The sequence below is a fragment of the Acartia tonsa genome, chromosome 5 (assembly GCF_053477335.1).
Source record: "Acartia tonsa isolate MP-2025a chromosome 5, ASM5347733v1, whole genome shotgun sequence".
Taxonomy (NCBI): domain Eukaryota; kingdom Metazoa; phylum Arthropoda; class Copepoda; order Calanoida; family Acartiidae; genus Acartia; species Acartia tonsa.
The window spans coordinates 33,400,082-33,409,275 of record NC_137264.1 but is presented as its reverse complement, the minus strand read 5'-3'; the positions used below and the strand labels follow the sequence as shown (position 1 = coordinate 33,409,275).

At 33.9% G+C, this 9,194-nt stretch overlaps 1 long non-coding RNA gene across 1 annotated transcript; it reads left to right on the top strand.

Annotated features, from left to right (window-relative positions):
* The first annotated feature begins 4,904 nt into the window (after nucleotides 1–4,904).
* On the top strand, nucleotides 4,905–6,990 carry LOC145319971 (uncharacterized). Its single transcript, XR_013880092.1, has 4 exons — nucleotides 4,905–5,017; nucleotides 5,698–5,771; nucleotides 5,840–6,289; nucleotides 6,768–6,990. It is a non-coding gene; the product is annotated as an uncharacterized LOC145319971 (long non-coding RNA).
* The last annotated feature ends 2,204 nt before the right edge of the window (nucleotides 6,991–9,194 follow it).

Here is a 9,194-nt window from a genome sequence, read left to right as displayed (position 1 = left end):
CTTGAGTGTCAAAACTTTTCAACCAATGATTTTAAAACATATTATATAGGAATATTTCTTTTTGTTTCACAGACCAGAAAACAAAACGTTAAAATATAAAAAAAAATGCCATATTTTTTATTGAAATTGTCTACATATTTACCAATTTTTCTCAATTAAGAATGGAATCGCAGCCATAGCATTCTACAAATATTAGTATGAGTATTATCAAGAACATCATTTTTATAATAATATTCATAAGAAAGAAAATATTTTCATGAAAAGAAACATTTTCATATATGTAATTAGTGCCTATCCGCAAGAATTTACGGGAAGAATAGTCCAAATGACGAAATTTACTGCTGGGTCTTGAATTCCGTGGATTTCAAACATATTTGCCGCGGATTCCTAACAATCTTTCCTTTAGAGGTACAAGTATGCTGAAAATGGCCGAAATTCGGACACTTTTTTTCATTCCCCATTTTGATTCAATTGTTTTCTTTTCGTGATTCTCTTATCTCTCTCTCACTCTCTCCAATTGTTCTCTTTTCTGTCTCTTCTTTTCTATTTTTGTTCATCTAATCAAAACCAGACCCAAACTATCTCTACATTGAAAGTGACGACATATTTTATTTTGCATACATCATATTTTTATATTAATTTAAATCAAATAGGTATAGGGGGAGGGAGAGGGTGAAAATGAATCTGTCATATGAATGGGAATCATAAAAGTTTTCTGAATGTAAAGGGTCAAAGGCTTCTAACTGAACAACCCTAAGTACCAAAATCAGAAGTTACATACACATAAACATACACCGTCTTAAGTACTAAACGACTTGCAGTCATATTGGATATATTGACATCCAAGTAATAATATATCGATTGCATTGATTTTGGTACTGATGCCGCCAGAGATAAAAAAAAAAAACAATGTGTGTTAAAATTGCCCTACCAACTTTAAATTTTGTCGTGTATGGATTCCAAACGGCTTAATTTCCGCAGGATAATTACAATTACAAATATGATTACAAAGGATTAGAACCGATTCTTAGCCATATTGAAAAATCATGCCCTTCACTTCCTCGGGGCTAACAAAATTCGAATTAATCTTATAATCGTAAATTTTACTACCCGCGGAAATTGCCAATGCGTTAAAAATATCTGTTATCAATATTTTTTTCAAATTATTCTTTATAGTGTAGCAACTCTATAATCACAGAGAAAGTTATTTAAAATATTTGGGGAGTAGAACCTGTTATAAACCTTTATTGTAATATCTTAGGCTTTATAGAAAATAATAGGACTTTTTAAGGGCGAAGCTTTTCTATAATTAGGGTTGGTCCGTCCGTCCGTACGTCCGTCCGTCACAGACAAAAGCTCTTTTCGTTAACTTAAATAGGTTAGAATTGTCCTATAGATTCCAAACTTTGCATGGTGATTCCTGTAGTAGTTAGGTACGATTTAGAAAGCGTAGCAACTCTATAACCGTTACCAGAATGTCTGTACGTTCATTTCAAACATGTTGATTTTTAACTTTTTAACAACAAATAATTATGTGATAAAATTATCATATTGATCTCATTTTATCTATGGGCGAAGCATCTCTATAATCAAGTCCGCAAAATGTATGTATGTCCTTAAACAATATCCTGTATTTGAGTAGTTTTACACAAATTTTTTACATTTATATTCTGATTATTCAGTTCTGATACTCTTCAAAAAGTACTGTTCGTTTGGCTCACCGTTTAAGAGCTTCGCTTTTATGGATGTTGTCATCCTTTTTCAATGTACTTCTAGATTTTGAAAAAAAAACTCAGTTATAATACAGAAATAAGAATGAATAACTCATTTCATCGAGACACTAAAAATCTTAAACATTCCTAAAAATTTAGAAAATATCTAAAAACTTATTCATAAATGCGTAAAGCTATTATTAGATTGAACTTAACATACCTAACGAAATTTTTACTCAAGGATGCCAAAAATGTTCGGATTTTAGGGCAAGTAATGTATGTTATCAAATTCATTAAAATTAAAATGAATACATTAATAAATGCAAAGGTTATTGTTAAATTGTTTCAAACTACTGACTTAGCCCCCAGCTAAGTTTAAAAAAAAAACTTTTTTAAAATCTTACTTAACAATCAAAAGTTTTCATAAATTATCAGAGAAGGATCGGACTTTGGGCTGTAAATTACACTGGTACCAAAATTTAATAAGCTCGAAATCCTATTCGTTGTCTCCAAAACTTTGGGTAACTTTTGATTGATTGGTTCCAAACTAGGATTGTCAAAAATTTTCAAACAATATTGGGGATGTATGTATATTAATTTAACATCCATTGTCCTATCCCTTAAGATCCCTGAGTAACATAAAGATATATTATTTGCGAACTTTGGCACTTAAAAGTTTCCGTAATTTAACGATGCACCTACTTTTATTAGAAAGTTGGCAACTATGTTTTATTTAAGCTTGGGAGCCTAAACGTTATGGAAAAATAAAATCCTTCAGAAGAGAAGAAAGGGACAATGAATCTGAAAAAAGAAGAATTTTCCTTTGGAAGCAGCTAATAGTGCCTATGAAAAAAGTTACGTCATATGATACAATTGACCAATGAGAGGCCAGTATAGATTTTAAATGGCCAATGATAAAATGTCATTTTTTACTATAATGTACTATAAGCTGTTTTTTTCCTTCATATTACCGACGCATCTGTACGTACACAAAAATATAATTTTTGTGAAAACCTTTACGAATGAAAAAAAGACTCTTATAAACCGAATAGAACGTATGGAAATTATTTTATAGCACTTTCGTATAGACAGACATGCATGCATCCTACTGACAGACAGACAGACAGGCAAACATTTTTAGAGGGCATTGTATTAGTGGTCTTTGGAGCTGATGAAATGATAAGAAAACATTTGAAAAATTATAGATTTGTGGATTAAACAACATGCCAATTTTCAAGTTTTTTTTGTCTTTATCTTAACCCATTTACTTTTCTAAATAGTTGTTCATGTATTAAGAGAAATTCAAAAGAGAGGGCAATTTTTCAGGGATCTAAAGGGATAAGATAAATTGTTATACATCCTAAATGATTGTAAACAAAATTATCCATTATGTAGATTAAGATTATTGGTAGTTTGGCACAGGCTAGGTAGATTGAACCAAACAATCAAGATTTAATAAAAGTACTCAAAGTGTTTGGGCCAACCTTTGAAAACTTGCTTTTAAAACTTTGGGTGCTAAAATAATTTCCAGATCAGTTTCCTCTCCCACCATGGGAGTTTCTACACATGGGTAGAGAGACACTGGTACCCACAATGGGAGTCTCTACACATGGGTAGAGAGACACTGGTACCCAAAGTTTCTACACATGGGTAGAGAGAAACTGGTACCCAAAGTTTTATCTCATTCTACACATGGGTAGAGAGACACTGGTACCCAAAGTTTCTACACATGGGTAGAGAGACACTGGTACCCAAAGTTTTATCTCATTCGTCGCTTCAGAAACTTTACTTTGGTTGGTTATTACAAAACTATTAGTGCCCAGAGTTTCAACCAATAATTTTAATTTACAGAAAGGGGTAATCTTCTTTTTTTTTAGTAAGAGTGTATACAAATTTATCCTCTATTGTTCTATCCTTTAAAATCCCTGGTAGAGAGGAGATACTCTATACTTGGACTCTGAGAGGAGATACTCTATACTTGGACTCTGAGAGGAGATACGCTCTCATAAACTTGTCAAAAACGGTAACCCTTTCATGTCATATTTGATGCGGGTGTTTACACAAAACGGTGGAAACATTGGAAGACTACGGCCAATAATTTAAATTTAGATATATCTTCATGTCTTGAAGAAGTTTTTTTAGGCCCTATAAAACATTACGTCATACTTGCCAATTAAAATGTTTACTGGCATCATTGATAATTTGTTCTGTGTAATGGCCTATCATTGGTCATTTGTATTGTTTGGCCTCATTTGTAATCAGATAAAATATTGCTGCCGCTGTTTAGATACTCATGCGGCCGGCGACTAAATGTAATAAGATTTTTTATTATTCACTGACCTTTATATCTTAATTGAACTGTCATTAAATCTGCAGCCGCTATAAATCTGTGTAGCTGTCCAAAATTCTCATTTTTAAGAGAAATTAATATTAGCATTTTTGTATAAACAACAAGCACATTTAAACTAGGAAGTTTCTATTCCCCATTTATTCTCTTATTTTACTCTTTACCTTTATAACCCTCTCCCCTCTTCCTCCCCCCCCCCCCTCCGTGATATTAACACTTATTCTAATCATATTTCTTAACCCCCCCCCCCAAAAAAAATCTGACGTTTTCATCAGTCTTTTATTTATATTCTTTTTCAGGGGGGGGGGGGGGACTTGTAGGGGGCAATCTAAATTTTCTCAGACTTGACCATTTTCAGAAAAAATATATTTTATGAGATTTTTTTTAAACACTAACTGACTTTTACTGGAACCGCCATGCAAAGTTTGAAATCGATAGAACTATTATAACATACATAAATCAACGATAATTGATATATTTATTATGGACTTATGGACGGACAGTCCGTAATGCAGAAATCTTCGCTTTGAAGAATTTAACAATGTAAAAGAATAATGTACACAATTTGAACTAATACTACAATTATTATGTCCTTTAGCCATAACTTGTTCCAATTTCTCGAAAGTTTTTCCCTTTTTTAAACTTTAAAAACCTTAATCATAGCATTTATTTGTTAGTATTTCTTGTATGGGAAATGGGCGGAGTCGCATTTGTTTTATCAAGAATCCCCACCCCCCCCCCTCTTTTATCTGTTGACCCTTAAGGAAATGATAACTCCGCCCCTTATAATAATAGTATTTATATTTATCACATAATGAACTATGTCCTATTTGTTTCATTCATAAGTTTAGTTTATTTAAATCTGTTAAGTTGACCGGACGTGGCTGGAGCTATGTATTATCTAATCCTTTTACCCGCTGTTTTAGTGCTTACAGCTGCTTTAATATATCTTATAAAGGTAATTTGTAGTTATTTTAATATTATAATTATTTAATATCAGTTAGATTTTTCGTGTATAGCTCCAAATCCGATACATTTTTGAGTAAAACCCGAATTATTCCAGAATTCTATCTAATACAAGGATGACAACATCCATAAAAGCGAAGCTCTGAAACGGTTAAACGAACTGACATTAACACTTGTATAATGTCAGAACTGAATAATCAGAATGTAAATGTATAAGAGTCAAAGCAAAATTGTAAGTAAATTTTTTTTTAAACTGCTTAATACAGGATAATGTTTAGGACTTGATTATAGAGTTGCTTCACTTATAATATTGTACATTGTTGTCTTAGGAATCAGTATACCAAAAATCAGACCAATCGGATAATTAGGTCACATACAAATTTGTTGTTAAAAATGTAAAAAAAAACCTGTTTAAAATGGACACACGGACATTCTAGTAATGATTATAGAGTTGCTACGCTTTCTAACTCGTACCTAACTTTTACAGGAATCACCATGCAAAGTTTGAAATCGATAGGACAATTCTAACATGCCTAAATTAACGAAAAAAAGCTATTCCTTACGGACGGACGGACGGACGTACGGACGGACCGACCCTAATTATAGAAAAGCTTCGCTTTAAAAAAAATCACGTTTCTTAGTTTGATGTGTAACCTTATTTTATTTTTATAGGAACTCCTTTATCCAAATAGAACCGAGAAGCCTTTAAAAGAAAACCACGAAAAGAGAAATACATCAATGAATAGGTAACGAAAAATAGATTAATTAACAGTTAATGAATTATTAATTACACTAATCTTAAAAATAAATTTAGAAATGAGTTTGAAGAAGCAAATCAGATTTACACCAAAATGGAACTTAGACTCTTTAAATTAAGGAAAATATTGCTATATTATTTCTAATTTTATTTCAACTAGCCTTATCGAACCTGAAGGGCTCCAGCAGTGCGGCTTTGACTAGGGCTGCACAGTGCAGAGTCCTGATTATAAGTATTTTAATGGAGAGTAACAGCTACCTTCCAAAAGAAATCGCCCCTGAAAAAACTCCCCCCTTTCCATCCCCAAATTTTACAGATGGTCGACTCTCCCCACCCCCCTTACTTCAAGTGCACCACAAGGCCTCTAGGGGCCAAGCCACTGGATATATAATACAGCAAATAACAAAAAAAAACAGGAATAAACTTCTTGACCTGGTGAGCCTGTTGCCTGGAGCAGACTCCCGACGGTCAGCTGGCTCTTGTCTCCTTAAACAAGGCATGCTACAGGTACAGTTCCTTTTAGACCAGCTGCGCGTCATCCGCGTGTAAGCCTCAGTAAAATCCTAATAGTGTAACTTTTGAATTCAGCTAGATGTATAAACCTGTTAAAAAACAAAAAAAAATAAGATTATTTTCTGGCAAACCAGCAGGTGTTAAGTTGAGGCTTATGCGCGGCTGCCGAGCCCTAGTTTCTGTTCTTCAAACATTTTTAAAAAGATATTTGAAAAATAGAATTTGCGCTATGGGTCCTGTAACAATTAGGTACAATTTAGAAAGTTTAGCATATCTATAATGATTATATGATAGCCCGCATTTGAATTTTAAATATATTAATTTCCTCACATTTTGACAACAATTTTTATATGTTTTGCATCTCGGGGCTAAAAAACTGGTTTTAATCTTATAATTGTCTGTTAGTCTGATTTGTTAAGGTTCGTTTTTATGGATGTTATCAAATCAACCATGTTTAAAGATAATGTTTTAGGAAAATCTGATGGCTACGCAGCCATGCACTTCCCAGACCTTCCGCGGCTGCTTGCGGCAGCTGCTGGCAGTTCAGAAGCTGATCGACAAACACGAGAGAAAAGTTGTGTCACTATACAACAGGAGAGAGGAGTGTGAAACAGAATATAGTTATCATGATGCTATGGGCTCGAACCAAAATAAAACTTGCTTTTCATATTAGCTTAATAAATTTTTTATGTTTACATTTTTTTCTCTTACCTTTTTATGTACAAGCGAAGCTTATCTACAATTAGGGTCAGTTCGTACGTTCGAAAGGAATGGATCTACTGCAGTTCACGGTAAAATATTGCTGGTAACGAATATTGCTAAAAATTTATGAATTTTAAAGGCTGCTAGCTGCCAAACGGCTGAACGTACAGATCATACCCGCACACCATTTTAAGCGGCATAAGGAGGCCTACAAATAATCTGGAATAGACAAGATCCAATGATGCACAGGGAAAGCTTCACTGAAGAATAACCGCGTAAAATAGGTATTTTTCGCGCATTTCTCTGCACTGCAAGATAATTCTGCATTATTGATTTATGGCTATTCCAGATTATTTGTAGGCCTTTTTATGCCGCTTAAAACTTTGTGCGGGCATGATCTGTACGTTCAGCCGTTTGGCAGCTAGCAGCCTTTAAAATTAATAATTTTTTAGCAATATTCGTTACCAGCAATATTTTATCGTGAACTGCAGTAGATCCAAAGGAATAGCTGTAATAAGTTAGATGTTAGATTTTCATATAGATGTCAAGCTTGATATAATATTAATGAGTCCTGATACGAATGGGTACAATTTGGGAAGCGCGGCAACTCTTTAATTATTATCAGAAAGTCCATGTTGACTTTCCAGATATTGTTACAATGTATAATCTAATAGAATTTTAAAAAATCCCAAAAACGATTATAAATGCGTAGAAGTAGTATACGTTACTAGCGGCTACGCCCATAGAGGCCTCTAGGGGCTCTAAAGAAAAGGGGAGTTTAATTTGATAACATAATTGTTTATTTTAGATTATTTAAAGAAAAAATGAATAAAAAAATCTTTTTTGGGGGGGAGGGGTCGCCTCCACCCCAGTTTTAGTTTTTTTTTTAAATTAGGGGATTAGAATTTAGGGGCGATTTCTCATGGAGGGTGGTGGTACCCTCACCCAAAATATAAACCTTCCCAGGACCTATGGGAAGCTACCCTGTAAAGGAAAACCTAATCGGTTCAGCGGTTAGCGAGATCCTTCGGTACGTCAAACATACAGACAAACAGACATACATCCTGTTATTTTTATACTTTATTAGCGGCTACGCCACTTGGGGGCCTCTAGGGGTACTTGAGGAAGGGGGAGTCGAATTTGATAACCCAATCTATTATTTTACATTTTAAAAGAAAAAGTTTTTTAAAAAGTTGGGGAGTAAATATTTTATGAGGGGGTGGGTCCAAGTTCAAGGGGAGAATTTTTTTCTAGGGGCGATTTCTCTTGGAAAGGGCGATTATTAAGTGGTTTTGGATACTTAATAGTCACATACATAATATCTGTACAACCCTTATTCCAAGCTCCTCTGCGGAGAGCGTCATTCATTACGGTGACTTAATTTGGGACACCTGCCATACTCGGCGAGGGTGAGGTAATAAAGAGTAGCTCCCTTGAGACAGCGGGTCAAGGCAAAATGTACTTGGGCGTGGAGCTTGATAGCCCCAGTGGCTATACAAAAGTGTCTCGTCCTCTAAGAAACTATGGCTACACACACACAAACACACACAGTAAGTCATGGAGGGAAGCTTATACTTATAAATATAGGGATTGCAACCGACAACCTGATTTCTACGCTTTTTAAACTGTTACAACTGTTACAGGAATAATCATGCCAAGTTAATAAATTAATAAGATCTGCCGGCTGTTACGGACGGACAGACCCTAATTATAGACAAGCTTGGTTTTTATAAATAAAAAAAATTATGACAACATCCATAAAAACGAAGCTTTGAAACGATTGGACAAACGAATAATAACACTAAACCAAACTGTAAGTGAATTTGTTTGCGTAACTACGGGATACTGTTTTAGAAAATATTTACATTTTAGGAATTGATTATAGATGCTAAGCCTCTACCATTGTACATTGTTGTAATAGGTATCAGATGAATAGGATAATTATAACATAATAAAAAATAGTTGTCAAAAAAGTTAAAATAATCAAGATTAAATAGACGTATGGACTTTTTGGTAATGTCTATAAAGTTGCTACGCCTCCTAAATAGAATCTTGGAACCGTCATCAAAGTTCGAAATCGATAGGACTATTCTAAATTAACGATAAGAGCTAACCGTTCTGAATGGACGAAAGTACGGACGACGGACCGACCCTAATTATAGAAAAGCTTCGTTTTAAAAAAAATTTTAAAAAATTA